General features: G+C 41.6%; 1 protein-coding gene across 3 annotated transcripts in view; it reads left to right on the top strand.

Moving 5' to 3' along the window:
• The first annotated feature begins 1,940 nt into the window (after nt 1–1,940).
• The window catches only part of erg (ETS transcription factor ERG), a 273,819-nt gene continuing 258,690 nt past the window's right edge, over nt 1,941–17,069 (top strand). The window contains exon 1 of one of the 3 annotated variants that reach the window (XM_048541330.2): nt 1,941–1,959. The gene's annotated coding sequence lies outside the window, so the exon portion shown is untranslated. Of the gene's footprint in view, nt 1,960–6,564; nt 6,930–17,069 lie in introns of those variants that run through there. The other 2 variants (XM_048541328.2, XM_048541329.2) reach the window with 2 other exon arrangements.

Below are 17,069 nucleotides of genomic sequence, written 5' to 3'. Positions count from 1 at the left end.
TATGCTGTCCTGGCTCACTTCCTGATTTCCATTCCCCCACTCCTTAAGAAAAAACTGTTCAGCCCCTCCTGCTGTGTCTGTACTACATTTCCACTAAGTCATCCAAGACCTCTTTGCTGACTGATCAACATTGATGTGGAGGTACGGGTGTTGGACTGGGGAGGACAAAGTCAGAAGTCACATGACAACAGGTTATACTCCAACAGGTTTATTTGAAATCACAAGCTTTTGCAGTGCTGCTCCTTAGAGAGGTGAAGTCACCACCTGAGAAAGGACCAGTGCCCTGAAAGCTTGTGATTTCAAATAAACCTGTTTGACTATAACCTGCTGTTGTGTGACTTCTGACTTGATCTACATTGGGTCCCATCCTGCCATGCCTCCATTCTAAAATTCTCAGTTTGGTTTTCAAATCTTTCCATGATCTCTCCCCTCCTGATCTCTGTAGTCTCCTCCAATCTACAGCCCCTTGAGATATCTGCTGCTCCAATTGTGGCATCTTTCCCTTTTCTGATTTTGTCACTCCTCTGTTGGCTGGCCCTAAAGCTCTGGATTCCCTTCCTAAAATACATGAAGATAAAACCGCAGAAGGAAATTGCAAGATAATGCAATGTCTTGGACAGAGCAAGAAATTCTTAGCATGAAACTTGACAATGTCAGCTATCCCTCAAAGTCCGATTTTATTAAAGTGAATCACTAACAGGAAGGATGGGGTGAATAGGTAGTAAATCAATTAAGAGGTGGATTGGAACAACTCAAGCAGCGTGCGTTTTGCTCAACAACGCTTCTAATGTCCAGTACCTACACTATTCACCCTAGTTGCCTCTGAACTAATCTGAATAATATGTGTCTTGGTTTTTCAATAATAATTTTGTTGTGAATAGTACAGGGTAGAGAAAGTATTGCAACCGGTAATCACCTCAAGAAACATGGCAGGGCGGGCAGGCTTCGGTTGTACTGTTCTGTGGGCTCCCATGTCTATGAAATACTGCAGGGTCGGACATGAAGGAGCATAGGGACGCGTGAAGTTCCGTTCACATCTGAGTCTCGGGGGGAACTGAACAGAACCTTCATTTCGGCAGTCATATTTGGAAGTTCAAAACCGACGTTTGAAATGTGGCACTGCGAAGGTGGAAAGTTGCTGCAAGGGTTTTCAGTAAGACTATACCGCACCAGAGAAAGGTGCTGTCTCTTCATTGATCAAAGCGCCTGACTGGGATCGTGCTCTGCCCGGCCCTACAGGCTCCTCTCGCTATACCCTTTCCCATTCTTTTAGTGGCTCATGGGAGGTGGGCTCTTGAATTTCCGACCTACCCTCCGACATTTGAGAGAAGCAGTGCCTGTATGAGAATTACCTGGGGTGAGTTAAAGGGTTTCAGTGTAGCTCACGTGTTGGGTGCATGGCAATGAAGAACCGGCCGCTTTCTGCCACCAGTGTTAAACTCCGCTAAATCTCCACATTCTGTAGCTGGCCCCTTGCCCAACAACACACATTTACCTGCGATCTGTGTATATAAACCGCCAGACGTCTCCTCCTGGCCGTTATCTCCGGCGACATATTCAATCCATCTTGGAGACTGAGGCCCCAACTCCGACCACAGTCGGGCAGAGGAAGTTGCTCTGCAGTTTACAGCACGCATCTCCCCAGTGGGACCCTTGACAGTGGGGGTAATCCTGCTGTGTTATGTGTTAGCACTACGGGGCAGAACACCAAACGCGGTGTTTCTCTCTCGCCGGGAACTGCTTCCCACTGTCTACCCACAGCAACCGTGAGATGTGCCAAAGGTGTGAAATTATGCGAACGGAATCAGCTCCAGGAGGCGCTGTCACACGGCTCCGCCTTCGCGCAGGCTGCCACTGGTCCTCAAGTGAAGCCCCCGGAGCCCTCCCAACGTTTCATGTCAAACACTTGATGAATATTGGCAGTCAGGTCACTGGGGCGCCGCTTCTGGTAAGCACTTTGTGAGTAAAAATCGTTAATGCTTCCGCGCACTAACATCGCCAACTTGGTCCCACTGAAAGTGCCAAAGTATGTGAATCTTGTGGTTTGCTGGAGGGCAGGACAGGGTTCGTGTTCTGTTAGCGCCTTGTAGCTCCAGGGAGTCATTGCTGGTGAAGCGAGTTAAGCAATCTGGAGGAAAACGTCTCGAAGTGATTAAAATGAGTTTATATTTGAGCAAAAGGTGTTAGGAGGCTAGATCATCCGCTTCCAATAAAAAAAACGAACTCCTTCCATTTTTTACTCTTAATTGAGAGAAGGAGTTTGTGCCATTCTTCCAGTGAAATCTGAGCTCGGCATTTCTCCAATCAGTTCCATTGCACAGTAAGTGTTCCCAGTCTGGCCGAATGGCTTCCAGATTTGGACAGAAACTCTCCTGTCTAGACCCTACGTTGCGAGGTTTTCTTTCTCTCTCTCTTTAACTGCACAGACTGGAAAATTAAACGCCAAAAAAACCGTCTATCTTTCAAATTTTCTCATAAAGATGTGCGACAGATCCGCTCAGGCTGTGCCCCAAGAGCTCTCAAAATACGTGTCGTCTGATCATCTAGCAGCTAATGCTTATCCATTCAGTTCCTTCAGATGGAATATTAAAAGAAATCTTAGACAAGGCGGAATAGTAAAAGGAATTTTATTCAGTTTCAGACTCTACACAAGAGGAGTACTGTTTATATAAATTAATATCTTGAAAGAAAACTTTTCTTAAAAAATTCCTCCATAAATTTTAAAGAAAGTTGAAACGTTTTTGCATTTTGATAAAGATCGCTCGCAATTTTTTTGGCCAAAGTAATGATTGCTCTGATGTGAAATGATTGAATCTTGAATGAAGAATAACACACACTCTGGGTGCCTCAGAATTTGATGGTGAATAAGAAGCGATTTTATCCCAGATAATTTGAACGAGTCCACTCTAACAACTTTGAATCATTATTTGGCTAATTCACATAATCAGTAAAATTCCACCGCTCGGGATTGTTGTCGTTAACCCTGTGCTGTCCTGGGGTGCTTTCGGTAATTCTTACTTTGTCTCCAATTCTAATCTACACAATTAATGTCCTGCAGATTTTTAATGTTGAATATGATATAGCGAAAGTTACAGAAATGCGAGCCCAGTTCGACGCACCAAACACGATTAGAAATGTACTCGACTCAGATTAAACACAGAGTACATTAAAAAATTTAGCACGTAGCATAAGTACGGCACGCGTGTATACGCGCTGTGATAAAATATGCTACAACCATGTTACATCCAAAGCATCATATATGCACACATATTATCTACATCATGACAAACTACATGCATAGAAAACTAACCCATATGGATCAAAATACCATTAAAAAGAACGAGTTGACATTATATGCCGACTGTATTAAACTCGGGTTGGCTTGAGATACTTTCTAGCTGTTGAAGCACCTATGAGCTGTAGTCACTGTTGTAATCTGGATAAACTGCAGCTAATTTGAGCAGAAGGCCCCACAGATAACAATGAAATAATGTCCCTTTTTAGTCATGTTCTTTGAGGGACAAGCATTGGCTGGGAAATCAGAAAGCTCACCTAGTCTTCTTCAAAACCACACCATGTCACACAGCACCCTGACTTCGAACTGTTCGCCGTTCCGTGTTGTCGGGACAAGATGCTGAAATTCCCGCACCAACAGCACTGTGGGTACACCTATGCGAGATAAACTGCAACAATTCAAGGATGCCACTCATCTCACCTTCACAATGGCAATTAGGAATAGCCATTACATTGCTGGACCAGCCAGCGACATTGACCTCTTACGAAACAATAAATAAAAATCAACGTTATCCTTGTGTCAATCTGATAGAGAAGTCAGGGCCACTGGACAGCTTCATCAGAACGGTATCAACCTCCTCCGGGCTACAATGAAGTCTGAGCTGGGATTTTGTGTTGAAGTCCTGCAGGGGTTTAAAACCCCACCCTTCTGATTCAGAGATGAGAGTGCCAACGCTGTCCACTACTCAATTGCACAAGCACAGAAGGGAGACAACCAGGATCCTATTTTGTTTTAGTATGGGTTAAATCACTATCTTTAATTGGCTAGATTACCCCTAATATAAATCTACCTAATTGTTCATTCATTGCTTATGGTAGAATCCCTACAGCGTGGAAACAGGCCATTCGGCCCATCCAGTCCGCATCGACCTTCCAAAGAGCATCCCCCCAGGCCACTCCCTAACCTAACCCTGTAACTTCATCTGTGCAAACGCACATAATTAATATGCAGACAAATGCACATATATAAAAATGAAAACCTACAAGTGAAGAAAATTAGCTCAACATACAGGCATTGTACAAATATGTAAATGATGTGGTATCTATGGTACCGTCCACCTTGGAAGACGATGGCATGTAATGTGGCAGTTCATTCTGTGTTAAGTATCGCCTGGTGTAGTTCAGCAGTTCCATTCTGGCATGTTACAAATAGAAATTCACACAGAAACGGAAAGGTGCAAAACCAGGTACATCGGGCCCTTGTGGTACAGCGATAGTTTCCCGGCTCCCTTCAAGTTGCACTCGCCCCAGGACTTGCACGTAACTTTCTTGAACAAGCTGATTAATAATACTTGGACTAGCACGCCATACTTACGTAGACACGGTGTAACACTACTGTGGAAATTATTTCTGAATTTTGGTACAGTTCATGACCACTCCAGACGTGTCAGCACAATGTCGAAGGTGACACTTCAGTGCAATGTCTGGCGGTTCAGTATGGGTGGTAATTTTAGGATCAGAACTTAAACGCAGGCCCATCAGTCCCCTCAACTGGACAAGAACAAAATCTCAAGCCCAAAGTCCAAGAACAGAAAAAATAGAGTTTTCCCAAAGTCTCGGTTTATATTTTTTCACCGGCACACTATGACTGTAACGAGTGAACTTCCATTCACCCACTTTGGAATCTACCGTGTGTGAAAATTGGCCACGTTGTAACAGTGGTGATCTCTCAGCAGAACTTTTCATTGGCTGCAAAGCGCTTGAACACCTCCCGACATCCTAGGTAACATAAAGGCTACTTCAAAGCAGGGTTGATTTCAGATTTTAAAATACAGCTTCCTACTGTGGCCGCGGAAGCTACGACTGAAACCATGGTCGCCGAGCATTTACAATGGTCGAGGGAAGTGTTGTTGGAAACACATCATTGAAAAAAATTTCATTTTCACCAGAAATTCCTATCGCGTTGATGTAGTGTCACAGGGAAAACTCGAAGAGAAAATCCTGATAATGTTGTAATTCCTTGTAATATCTATCACCAACAGGAATGCAAACGGTCTCGTCATGTCTGCATCCACACAGGCTTTTTCCCGTGAGCTACCTTCGTACTTTCATAGCGCGCTTCTGAGCATTGTATTAATCTTAAATGAATAATAACGACCATTTCGCTGTTCGTTTGGAAGCTGGCTACAACTTTGCTATCAGGCCTTAATCATTTTTCCACATCTGGTAGCTAATAGTGTTACAGAAATGGACTTCCTAATCACTGGTGCAGTCTGATTGCATTTAAGGTTGTGTAAATATAGGAGAAAGGATACGGGTCTGGGTGAAGGAAGAAAAGGCAGAGAAATGAGGAAATAACTTCAGAAAAGACACATGCATTTTGAGAGAAAAATTTGAGGAAAAATAAACTCCAGTATTGAAACATGTGAGGAATAGTCCAAATTGCCCGCAATTCCTGGTCTTTCCAGACACACTACCTTGTTTAATTTCTACAAGGGTTGACCCATGCTCCTTTTGAGTTGAAAAACAGGAAACCGAGTCTTGGAGGTTCTCCTTACGTGGGGTATTGGGATGAAGGGGTGGGGGCGGCGGTGAGTGTACGTGGGGAGAGATTGGCGTTACTAGAAGAAACTGCACGCACCAGTCTTCAGGCAGCACTGCGTCTGACCCAGTCTTGGGGGTCTGTGGGCTTTTTTAAAACAACTTATTTTTTTAAGGCAAAAAAAATTGGCAGACTTCAGGAATGTCTGGGAGCCGAGGGAATGGGGCATGCGCGTGGTCTAGCGTTCTGAAAAAAAAGTTACCCGGTATAGACTAAACCGCAGAAATGTAAACACGTCTGCAAAAAAAAGGGGAAAAGTCAGCGAACAGGACAGGTACTGCACAGACTTCTGTTTCAACACAGCCCAATGCGCTCAGTAAAACAGAACTGTTGCAGGCTTGTTCTAACATCAGCAAAGATCATCGTTTCTTTGCGGGTTTCATTCAGAAAGCTTCTGTTTACACCCACGTACAATTTCTAGTGCTTCTCGTCTAGCGATTCTCCGTCTGCCGCTTTATGGTGCAGTTTTCTAATTGGAAACTTTCTATACTCCATCTTCCTTATTCCTTTTTACTCTTCTTCCCATTTTAGCTCCTTTCCTCTGAATTCATTTCCGACTCTCATTCATTTGCGGTTTTGGGTTCCGTCACTTTCGGAAATCTTTTCCTCCTCGTCTCACTCCGGCCTTTCCATCAGTTTTTTTTTAAAGTTTCTGTCTTCGACCACCCCCCCCCCCCCCGCCTTTGCCTTTTGGATTTTGCTCTTTCTCTGTCTGACACTTTCCCTCCGTCTCTTCCTTTTTTCCCCTTCTGTCTACTCTACGCTTTCCTGTCCAACACACACACGCACACTTTCGCTGTCTTCCCTCTTTTCCTGTCTAACTCTCTCTCTCTCTCTTTCTCTCTCTCTCTTTCTCCTCCCTCCCTCCTGTTTTTGTCTGGCCAGGCTGCAGAGTGTATGGGGAGTCTGGGCACTCTCACTGATCCGTGATTGGAGATTTCAACGAAATAAGGAATTCCATTCACCGATCCTCCCATTCACAGCAGAACCTGCACCTCCGCCATCCGACTGCCTGCCTGCTCCAAATCTCTGTAAGTACGCTCCGTTCTGAGCCAGCCAGCTAGCCCACAGCCGCTCCGCTTCGTCTTAAAATGTATGTATTGGAAATAAGTGAGCATTGACTGTACAAAAAGAGAGGGACTCTACCCGGTCAGTGACTGTTAACGCGTGTAAACGTCTCTTTTTTCTTTCCCAGTCACGTTCTATTTTACAGCGAATGGGACGTAGTTGAAATGATTCTGCAGATGTTAGAAAGATGTTTACCTCCCGGTAGTCCACATCAGTCAAAGTATCTGCACTGTCGTGACGTGATATCCTGATTGGCGATATTATGTATACATAAGAGAAACAGAATTCGCAGAGACGAAGTGTTTGTGTTTCATGCAAAGGGAATAACGGAACGGCTCAACTCAGAGAAATGTAACTGTCACGTCAGGCAGACCAGAAACGCCTCAGAGTCAGGGATTTCTTCTGTTCCCTGTCAAATGTTTTGTTTTCTGCCCGGCAAGCGTTGAAGCCGCTGTGTTAAATATTTACTTTAGAGCCCATCAGGGCTCCAAACTAAAGGCGACGAGAGAAATTTTGCGGGCACCGTTTGCTCATGTTCTCCCACCTTTTTCCTGCTTTCAAGTACACTGAGCCATTTTGCTGACTCCGAAATTGCCTCTTCCCCTGACTTTTTTCATTCCCCCCCGCTTCATGAGCGCTCACCTTTACGGTTATATTCTCCCCAGTTGTCTCTGTTCAGCTATCCTCTTCAATCAATCAATGAAGTGCCCCCAACCATGTTTTTACACTGTCTTGCCCTCATTACCCGCTGACCCATTAATAGTAAAATCCCCCCGTCCCTTGTCTGAACTAATCTGACACGTGCTTAAAAAGTAATTTCTGGGTTAGTTTAGGGGATCACGTTTCCTTGGGATTTCTAAAAGCTCAAAGCCAGGAGCGAGGTTTGCTCGGTTATATTGTCCAGATGCCTATCTAACTTAGTGGGAATAGGAAAGACTGCTGTCTCGGAATCTACTTTTTAATTTGCGGGTTTTAATTTGTAGCATTATGTTTCGACTTTTTTTGAAAAAAGACTAATTTCACTTTAAAACTCTTAATTATTCAGCGTCTTGGGAAAGGATTGAGTGAAAGTCAGTTAACGTTTATTTCAGTTACATTTCTTCTATCAAGTTACTGCCCTTAAATCATCTGTTTCGCGTGTCTTAATCACACCTAACAACGCTGTTATTCACATCAAGGTAACACCATCAAATGCACGATCCTTCTCTTTATTAATTTCACGTTTCCCCCTTCATGAACAAAGTTAGAAGTGACACATCGAGTCTGATATGCGTTAAAGTTACTTTTTTGCCTAGAATAAGGTAAAAAGTACAAAATGAAGAAGGGAAAGGAGTGAAAAGAAAGAAAATTAGGAATAAAAATGCTAAATATGCCGCTGTTGTGGATGTTTCGGTCAAGATTTTGGGCCGAGAACGGGTAGAGGCTGATAGGAGTCTATGAGAAGCGCCGGAGCCCACGTCCATGACCGGCTGGTTTAGTTCTCTCTTACAGTTTAGCCCGGAGACGACAAATTAAACCATACCGTAAATCTTCTATTATAGGTAGTAAAAACTAATTTTAGATTTCCTGTCCATTGCAGCCGCTCGCCTGATTGCTACCAGTTGCAAGAATGCCCCAACGGCTTAAAAGGGCAATGCTTCATGGACTTTTAACACAGTTCAGATTTTTTTGGAGTCCCTGACGCAGCAATTGTAAGATACCAATCCCCTCTCACCTGTAATTTTTTTAATTCCAAATTCGACATGCATCCCTTTATTAATCCAACTTTTTAAATGATTAGTTTTGGAGGTTTCTGGGTCCTACTGTGGGTTCTTTATCGTATTTGTACTGTAAATGTGGTGATACTAAAATGTGTCTGCCTTGACTGCATTGAAAAGTATGGAGTGAATCGAGGCTAAGGAACTTTTTCACACAAATTTCCATTGGCAAAATCACGGTGATGTGAATTTACTCAAAGTCGCAGCTCATTGTTGGCTGACTCTTTAGAGGGGTTGGATGTGGTGGATTTGAAGTGTTTAGATATTGGCGATTCTGCTTTGAATCGCGTTATAAAGCAACTGGGCTGTTCTAAGTAATGTGGACAGGTAAAGTAGATTGATTTTTCTGGCAGTTTAATTCAATTACTTCCAAGGTACTAGAAGTTTGATAGTTCTGTTGGGGATCATTTAATCAGGAATTAAATAAATTAGAACTTCAGATAGTGGAAAGTGTACATGTTCCACTGAAGGAGAAGCGCTGAGTAACGATTTTCCTTCTTTCATTCTTACTGAAATTTACGTTTATATAGTGTCTTCAATTCAGTAAAGTGCCTCAAGTGCAAAAAAAGACAAGTAACCAAAAGAAAGATACAAAGCCAAAGTTGATGTAATTGGGATGGTTGACACAATACTTGGTCAAAGTAGTCGGATTTCAGCAGTAAATTAAGGAAAACAGAAGACAGTTGTGTTTGAGAGAGGAAATACCCAAAATTAGAATCGAGGTGACTGATTACATTGGCGCCAGTGGTGGGAAGAAAGAACCCAGCGATGCTCGTGAAGCACGGATTTGAAGGAATTCAGGGTTCTCAGATGTTTGTGGAGCTGGACGAGGTGGTAGCCAAAGGGAGGGTGAGGCCCGAGGGGGATTCAACCATGAAGGATAAAAAATTAAAATTTGAGATCTTGGTGGGCTGGGACCCAATGTGGGGAGTGAGCACAATAGTGATAGTAACATTTCTTTTATAATCTTGGGTGAAAACTGGATACACATTATAATTATCATAATGTTGGAATATTTGTAAGTTGTGACTTTGCTGGATTCTGGGCTTCCCTATTTTATATTCCATTGCTTTTCCATAACTCAGTCCTTTGAGGCCCAATATCTAAGTACTTGAATATGTCCAGATGTGATCCATTGAGGGCACTTACTCATGTGGCAAAGCAGTGTAAATATTCAAAAGTTACTGACTCACAGGAGCTCTGGTAATTAGAACATATAGTATCATCAGATTTGGCTTCATGATGGAAATATTTCATGAGGTATCATCATGTGGAAGAGCACGACTATGCAACAGACTATTTACTCATTTTCTTTCTAATTCAGTCTTTTCCAAATCAGTTTCTTTTCATCCATTATTTAAAGTGTTCTTTCCTTTTGGCTTATCATCTTATAAATGTGACCTTTACTAAAATCCCATTAAGTGATCATTTTCTGTGTGTAAACCTGAATGTTGCAAGATTGGCTGCCTGCTCCTTGGTCAAAGTCCAACCTCTCTTACTTCCAGCTTAGAGACACTAAACATGTTTAGGAATGGGGTCTTTGCATTTTTTTTTCTCTCCATCCTAACACAATGGCCATGTATAAGGTTTTAGCAAAGATTTGTAGCTCAGGTTGTGTGAGAGGTTGTTGACTTGCTCGCTGAGCTGGATTGTTTTCATTCAGACATTTCGTCACCATGCTAGGCATTATCATCAGTGAGGCCTTTGATGAAGTGATGTTGTTCTACTCCACTTGGAATTTATACTGTCCGTACATACAGTGGTCACGTATGTTAAGAATGCCTGGTGGAGTGACATTGTTTATTTAATAACTTGGCTGTGCTTGCTTCCTACTATTGTCACAAATCTGCTAGAAAGATCCTTTTCCGTAGTAGCAAATATTTATGACATTTTGTATGAACTGAAATAGTAGCTACAACTTATCTATTTGTCATAAAACAAGCACTGCAGATGCTGAAAACCTAAAATAGTAATTGTAATGCGAGAAATGCTTTGGAACACCTGGTAGCATCCTTGGAGAGAGAAAAAAATTGCAGAGTTAAAGTTTCAGATTGTGATCTTTCAGACGTTCTGATGAAACACCATGACCTGAAATTTGCAAACATTATTTTTCTCGCCACAAATGCTGCCAGAACTGATAAACACTTCCAGCATTTTCTGTTTTTATCGCTTTCTTTGTCATTTGAGTCAACTTATATTTGGTGTGTATTTAGAACAAAGAACAGTACATCACAGGAACAAATCCTTTGGCCCATCGAGACTGGGCTGACACATGTTGCCTTTCTAAACTAAAAAGCTTTAGCCTCTGTGTGGTCCATGTCCCTCTAGCCCCTGCCTATTCATATATTTGGTAAGATGCCTCTTGAACATTGCTATTTATCATCTCCACCACCTCCTCTGGCAGACCATTCCAGACACTTGCCACCAGCTGTGTAAAAAGCCTGCCTCATTTAAAATTACCCCCTTTTACTGTAAACCTATGTTCCCTTGTTATTAACATTTCTCCCCTGGAAAAAAGACTAGCCATTCTATTTTGTTAAGTTCTATCAGATTGCCCCTCATCCTTCGATATTCAAGCGAAAACAAGGCAAGTTTGTCCAATCTCTCCTCATAACTAATACCCTCCAAGTGCAACAACATCCTTTTCTGTACCATCTCCAAAGCCTCTTTTTTTTTACGGAGTAGTAGCCAGAATAGTGCACAATATTCCAAATGTAGCCTAACTAAAGTTTTATATAGCTGGAAGATGACTTGCCCATTTTTATACTCTATGCCCTGACTGTTGAAGGAAAGTATGCTATATGCCTTCTTGACCACCTTATCCACTTATGTTGCTACTTTAATTGAACTGTGGACCTGTATGCCTGAGTCCATCCGTATGTTGATGCTTCTAAGTGTTCTGCCATTTACTGTATACTTCTTTCCTGCATTAGACCTTCCAAAAGGTATCACATTTATTCAGATTAAACTCCATCTGCCATTTCTCTGCCCAAGTCTCCAGCCTATATCTATCCTGCTGCGTCGTCTGGCAATCCTCCTCACTGTCTGCAGCTCCCCCAATTTTTCTATCATCCACAAATTTACTAATCAGGCCGCCTACATTCTCCTCCAAATTATTTACATATATTACAAACAGCAAAGTTTCCAGTCCTGGCCCCTGTCAACACAACTGATTACAGTGATAATGGGAACTGCAGATGCTGGAGAATCCATGATAACAAAGTGTGAAGCTGGATGAACACAGCAGGCCAAGCAGCATCTCAGGAGCACAAAAGCTGATGTTTTGGGCCTAGACCCTTCATCAGAGGTGACCCTCTGATGAAGGGTATAGGCCCAAAACATCAGCTTTTGTGCTCCTGAGATGCTGCTTGGCCTGCTGTGTTCATCCAGCTTCACACTTTGTTATCTTACAACTGATTACAGATCTCCAGTCAGAAAAACACCCTTCCACCACTGTTCACTGTCTTATATGACTAAGCCAGTTCTGTATCCATCTTAACAGCTCACCATGGATCCCATGTGATTTCATGTTTTGCACCATCATGCCAGGAGGGACCGTATCAAAAGTCTTGCCAAAGTCCATACAGACAACATCATGCCCTCATCAATCACTGTCATCACTTCCTCAAAAACTCAATTATGTTTGTGAGACACAACCTTCCCTGCACAAAGCCATGATGCATGTTGCTAATAATTCCATTTTGTCCCAGTTGTGAGTAAATCTTTTCCCTAAGAATCTTCTTTAATAATTTCCTTACCACTGACCTAAAGCTCACTGGCCTGTAATTTCCTGGATTATCTTTGTTGCCCTTGAATGAAAAACCAGACTAGTTTGACTTAATCCTTATAAAATTCTTGAGTATTTCATGTGAAGATCTAAACAATCTAAATATTTAGAAGCAAGCAGCGTTCATGTTGTTTTGCTGATACAAGTTTAGAATGTTATCCTTGTAGTAAAGCTTTTCAAAATGTAAGCCAGTATTTCAGCTGATTGATGTTATGCTATTTTCCCCCAAAACAATGCTGCTTTGGTTTAAAAACTCCTGTCTTGCCCTCATTTGTCACCTTGTGTCACATTCAGAATGAGGTAAAAAATGAATTATTCACTTCCAGGCCTCTGCCATGATACTGAGAGATGTGCAATGTGGTCCGTTACCTGGGGTAGTTCTGGCCAGAAACACACTGTGAGACAAATGTCAAATTCAAATCTACATCCCTCTGCTCCTAAACATGGTGAGTTAAGGCATGATAAGGCAGCAGCTAACATAATTGGGATTGATAAAACATTCTTTCTGATTTGATGAATTCCAGTGAAAATAAGTAAAGCAATTGTTCATATTTAAACAATCCTCATTCTCAGGACTGAGGTATGCTGTAAAGCTCCATGAAATCAAATGGCCTACATTATCATCATTCCAACTTACACATTAAACAATCAAGATAGGCTCAGGGCGTCAGTATCCCAGCATTTGAATTTTGCATGAGTGCAACGAAGAGGAAGAGAAAACTACAGCTTTTAAAAAAAAATTCACGTTAAAAATGTTGAACCATAGCAGATGGAATAATAAAGTAATTTTATTACAAATGTCATACAAAAGTTAAAGCCTACTATAAATATCAGGGACTGAAATGGATGATAAAACATCCACATTACAACACTGTAAGCTGATATTACATAAAATAAAGAATTAAAAATATATTTAAGAAACTACTTAAAATGATTGCTCCTAATGTTTGAGACAAGATTGTAATAAAATGTCACAGATAGTGATTAAATCAACATATTGATGAGTTACATGTGCAGTCAAATGGGAGGTTAACCATTGGCTCAGACAACAGTCTTCTTGTTGACCAATAGAGTCCATATCTGACAACGCAATCTTGTTGTTTTTATCCTACACCTCCATTCTGTGGCAGGGATGATATTTATTATCAACCAACATCAGTAAAGCATATTATCTGATCATAAGCAACATTGCTGTGACAATTGCTCAAATTGGCTCCTGCTATTCCACTATAATTATGACAATACTTGCCACATACCAGAAGCACTCCAAATCCAGTGACTTGCAATCCAATAATGCATAACCTTGATATGCACCTTGAATCATGTCCCAGTCTATCCCATTAAAGTGTACCATAAATAAAGATGATATTTATAGAATACAAGAATAACTAATTTACATTTCTGGCCATATTATAATTGGGTTTTAGCTTTAGTTGGACAGTATTTGACTTCATCAGAACCTTTCAATTTTCTGATGAATGAACTCTGAACAAAACTTTGCCATTTATATTATAAACTTTTTAACATTTCCTTGTTTACATGGTGTTCTTAACAGTTGAGTACTGCAAGAATGCGTATATAGTTTCAAATATATTGCTCAAATGTTATGCAGGAGTAAAAATAACTAAAAACAAATACGTGAAAAGGGAGACCTTAACTATGCAGTATCACATTACTGCTGTTTACGATAGAAGATTATAGAACCAGAGAATATAAGAAATTAAGCCAAAGACAAGTGGCCATTCAGCCCATCACGTCGACACTGGCTGAAAACTGTAATCCCACATTCCAGCACCTGGCCTGTAACCATGAAGGTTGGAATGCTTCAAATACAGATCCAGGTTCATTTTAAATAAGGCGAGAGTTTCCCTCTCAACCACAAAAAGGGCAGAAAATTCCAGACACCAACCCTCCGCTAGGTACAAAGGCTTTCCTCATGGGCACTTTAAAATTCTACCAACCACGTTAAATCTGCAACCCTTGGTGACTGACAGCTATGCTTGGGGAAACAGGTCTTCACTATCGGTTCTATTCAATCATCTTGCGTATCACTCTGCTTCCTCTATCCTAAGGACCTATCCAGTCTTTCCAATCATAGCTGCAGTTTTCAAGCCCTGACAACATTCATGTAAATCGCCCGTGTACATTCTTCAAAATAATGATGTCCTTGCAGTGATGTGATGACGGAACTGTACATAACACACCATCTGTGGCCTAACCAGCGTCTTCTATACACCTAGCATTACACCTCTGCCGTTTGTTTTTCATTAAGTAGCTCTCAAAATTAAGGAATGTATCCAATATGCCTTTCTTTACCATGGGACGTAAGACACAGTGTACATGAAATACAGGAAATGTTAAATAGACTAGCATTATTTTCATTTAAAAATCGCAGCTGAGTTGCGCAAATGGACCTCCCAATTTGTTTGGCACGGGGTTCCATCTTCTACAGTTCAGCATCTTAACCGTCAAAGCTATTTCCTTTTACATTCTGGACGAGCAAATGTTATCGCCTGTCAGCTACAATGTGAAGAGTCGAAGACTCGAAAGTTAGCTTGCTCTCTCTCCATGGATGCTGCCTGACCCGCTGCGACCTCCAGCAATTTTTGTTGTCAGCGCAGATTCCAGCATTTGCAGTGATTTGTTCCTAAACTACAACGTGAAGGTCAGCATTGATAAAGAAAAGAACAGAGCTAGATACAGTATTATCGAGAACTCATACGGGGAGGAGCGAATATCAGCAACTACACACAAAATATTTTATATACTTGGCATCTCTGAGATAGCAACGTTACGAATCGATTAAAATCAATCGGTAACGGTTTAAATTGTCGGTTTGCTATTCTTACTTTCTCCTCAGGATGGCACTGTTATTTTTTTAAAAAAGAAGCCCTGAGTTTCATGGGGAAGTAAGAGCCCGCTCATGGCTCTCCGCCAGTGCGAGAGGTAAATCAAACTGGCAATATGTGGTGAGGAAGAGAGAACATTTGAGTTGCGAATGGTCACAGATTGCTGGATGTCTCGTTAGCCTACACAAATAGAAGTGTTCCCATGCGCAGCAAGAAATCATTCAATCTGCCCATAAATATGAATGAAATCCCCCTTCGAAAGTTAGGTCTGCTTTTTCCTGGAGTAAGGGCCCCCATAACAGGCAGGTTGATGGCCCTGGCATAGACGTAGCCTTCCAAATGGGAAACTCACAAAGCAGGTAGATGATACAGTCTTAGAGTCATAAAGCATGGAATCAGGTCCTTTGGTTCAACTAGTCTACAATGTTTCACCTTTGCGAGCGATACTTCGCTTTCAGAAACTATTAAAATGTTCTTTTTGTCGTTCCCTGTCCCATTTCCTCTCTTAATCTAATTTCTCCCTCGCTTCATTTCTCTTTTTTGTACCTGATTTGACTTCAGTTATTAACTCGCTATTCCAGCATTGTATGGCATGGGCCATGAGCAAGGCCAGGGAGATTGTACAGGTGGCCTGCTACGTAGCCATTCTCGGAAACGTCAAACACACCAGATATCAAACTTAAGACGGTCCCATATTGTTATCAAAGCAAGGTTATAAAAATAGAATTAATGATCAGAGTTTGAAACATAAAACTGTACTCGACCTCCAATGGCCTCAAAGTACATAGCTAGCTACAATTACTTGACTTTTTCCTTTTAGGGCATTGGCTTTAACAGGACAGATAAGTTAGTAGGTAGTTCTCTCCACACGGATGCTGCCAGACCTGGTGAGTTTCCCCAGCACTTTCTGTACTTGAAAAAAAATCAAATCAAATTAGCAGTTTAACATTACAACCGTACGGTAATGCTAAGCCTACTACAGAGCAATGCAAGTGTCAATCTGTGAGGTCAGATTGATGAAACACCAAGGTGGGTGTAGTCACAAGGTAAATGGACTGTGAAGTTTCAAATGAACATTTATAAAATCACCACAATCTCAAAAATGCATTCATAGTACTCCCTCTACTATTTTCTCTCTAAAGACAAGCCTGACTTCATGCATGGGTATACCATTCAAAAGATATGTTTTTCTTCAGTAGCTCAGCCTACATCATCTTAATCCTACATCAGCCTGATTTTCACACCCATAATAAGCAGGTCCCAGACAGACTGTAAATCCAGGCTGATTTGCCTTCTGCTAGTTTGAGAGAAGAGACACTCTTTGGAAAAGTTACCATTGCTGTCTGACCTCGGGACAGCTAACTGTGCACAGAGATTTCAGGGTTGTCTCTGGGACCTCCATTACGGCAAACAGAGCATTTATCCATACATCATCATATTGATAATGTTCATCCCTTTCCTTACATAACACAGATATCTCAAATAACTACTTCGTGTTGCCATGTCTTTCGAGCAAACTTCATTATCTAATGTACATTTGATTAGAAATCAGATATAAAATGATAGAGCCATACAGCATGGAAACAGAGCCTTTGGTCCAACCAGTCCATGCCAAACATAATCCCAAACTAAACTAGCGCTGCTCCTGGCCCATATCATTCCAAACCTTTCCTATTCATGTGTCTATCCATGTGTCTTGTAAACACATCCACCACTCCTTCAGGAAGTGTTTCCACAGGTGAACCACACTTTGTGAAAAAAAGATTACTTGC

This window comes from Stegostoma tigrinum, chromosome 12, assembly GCF_030684315.1.
Source record: "Stegostoma tigrinum isolate sSteTig4 chromosome 12, sSteTig4.hap1, whole genome shotgun sequence".
Lineage (NCBI taxonomy): Eukaryota > Metazoa > Chordata > Chondrichthyes > Orectolobiformes > Stegostomatidae > Stegostoma > Stegostoma tigrinum.
The sequence above is the reverse complement of the archived record's forward strand: the minus strand, read 5'-3'. Positions and strand labels throughout refer to the sequence as shown.